The sequence below is a fragment of the Anopheles nili genome, assembly GCF_943737925.1.
Source record: "Anopheles nili chromosome X unlocalized genomic scaffold, idAnoNiliSN_F5_01 X_unloc_44, whole genome shotgun sequence".
In the NCBI taxonomy this organism is placed as follows: Eukaryota; Metazoa; Arthropoda; class Insecta; order Diptera; family Culicidae; genus Anopheles; species Anopheles nili.
In genome coordinates this window covers 1-2,500 of record NW_026525505.1, presented here as the reverse complement: position 1 = coordinate 2,500, position 2,500 = coordinate 1, and positions in this window count along the sequence as shown.

Genomic DNA, 2,500 nt, shown 5'->3' with positions numbered 1-2,500 from the left:
GAGTTGAGCAAACGCGCCGAAGACCGGGAATCGATATCTCCAACCGGCTGGTCGGTAGAGCGATTCCCAACACCCCATAGACACCGCAATGGGTGAAAATCGGCTAAGTCCCTGAAATGGGTTTTCACCCAAAATCAGGGTGATGGAGACATTGCACGGAGTTGGCGTATATGGACGAAAGTTAGCCACGGTGGTGTTCTAACATCACTACTTGGGACGCAAAAGCGTCGGACGCATGGTTTCGAGGCAATGTGCGAAAAACGGGCCAAAACGGTGCACGAACAAAGGGGCACGCGCTATATCTGGCAGAAGGAGAACTCTGCGAGGTGTTGTGTGTATGGACGAAAAGTAGGCATTACGGAGTTGAGCAAACGCGCCGAAGACCGCAACTCGATATCTCCAACCGGCTGGTCGGTAGAGCGATTCCCAACACCCCATAGACACCGCAATGGGTGAAAATCGGCTAAGTCCCAGAATGGGTTTTCACCCAAAAACAGGGTGATGGAGACATTGCACGGAGTTGGCGTATATGGACGAAAGTTAGCCACGGTGGTGTTCTAACATCACTACTTGGGACGCAAAAGCGTCGGACGCATGGTTTCGAGGCAATGTGCGAAAAACGGGCCAAAACGGTGCACGAACAAAGGGGCACGCGCTATATCTGGCAGAAGGAGAACTCTGCGAGGTGTTGTGTGTATGGACGAAAAGTAGGCATTACGGAGTTGAGCAAACGCGCCGAAGACCGGGAATCGATATCTCCAACCGGCTGGTCGGTAGAGCGATTCCCAACACCCCATAGACACCGCAATGGGTGAAAATCGGCTAAGTCCCTGAAATGGGTTTTCACCCAAAATCAGGGTGATGGAGACATTGCACGGAGTTGGCGTATATGGACGAAAGTTAGCCACGGTGGTGTTCTAACATCACTACTTGGGACGCAAAAGCGTCGGACGCATGGTTTCGAGGCAATGTGCGAAAAACGGGCCAAAACGGTGCACGAACAAAGGGGCACGCGCTATATCTGGCAGAAGGAGAACTCTGCGAGGTGTTGTGTGTATGGACGAAAAGTAGGCATTACGAAGTTGAGCAAACGCGCCGAAGACCGGGAATCGATATCCCCAACCGGCTGGTCGGTAGAGCGAATCCCAACACCCCATAGACACCGCAATGGGTGAAAATCGGCTAAGTCCCAATATGTACCTTCAGAGGGGCATATCTCGAAAACTACTCGTCAGATGGGGGCCAAATTCACAGAGAAGACACATGTCGAGGAGTTGTTTCGGTTGAGCGATAGTGGTTTTTGGGTGAAAATGTACCCCTAAACCTTGTACAGAGAGGACCCCTTCCGTAGAGCAAAATCCTGAAGGTCGGGGTCGCGCAAGGGTCGACATGGGTCGAGGTGGACTATCATGCGAAACCACTTTTTTCGGTCCCTACGGTGCCCCTAGATGATGAAAAGTACAATCCGAGGTTGATTACGAACACTTTTGTGTACCCCCTTCCGTAGAGCAAAATCCTGAAGGTCGGGGTCGCGCAAGTGTGCACCCCCTTCCGTAGAGCAAAATCCTGAAGGTCGGGGTCGCGCAAGGGTCGACATGGGTCGAGGTGGACTATCATGCGAAACCACTTTTTTCGGTCCCTACGGTGCCCCTAGATGATGAAAAGTACAATCCGAGGTTGATTACGAACACTTTTGTGTACCCCCTTCCGTAGAGCAAAATCCTGAAGGTCGGGGTCGCGCAAGTGTGCACCCCCTTCCGTAGAGCAAAATCCTGAAGGTCGGGGTCGCGCAAGGGTCGACATGGGTCGAGGTGGACTATCATGCGAAACCACTTTTTTCGGTCCCTACGGTGCCCCTAGATGATGAAAAGTACAATCCGAGGTTGATTACGAACACTTTTGTGCACCCCCTTCCGTAGAGCAAAATCCTGAAGGTCGGGGTCGCGCAAGGGTCGACATGGGTCGAGGTGGACTATCATGCGAAACCACTTTTTTCGGTCCCTACGGTGCCCCTATATGATGAAAAGTACAATCCGAGGTTGATTACGAACACTTTTGTGCACCCCCTTCCGTAGAGCAAAATCCTGAAGGTCGGGGTTGCGCAAGGGTCGACATGGGTCGAGGTGGACTATCATGCGAAACCACTTTTTTCGGTCCCTACGGTGCCCCTAGATGATGAAAAGTACAATCCGAGGTTGATTACGAACACTTTTGTGCACCCCCAAAAATGGCCAAAATCCTGAAGGTCCGGGTTCTCGGGGCGGTCGAGGCCCTCGGACGTGCACGAAAAACCGGTACCCACGCCGAGCTTCAGAATTTGGTCTCCAGAGACTAAGTCCCAACCGAAACTGGCAACCCACAAAAGTGTACCAAGGAGTGGTCGGATCGAGTTACAGTGTTCGAGAGTATTGACGAGGATGGTTATACGCAACTTTTTGCTAAAGGTGTCCAAGACCGTCAGACCCTTACTTACGGAGATATAAGACACGTGCGTGGTTGC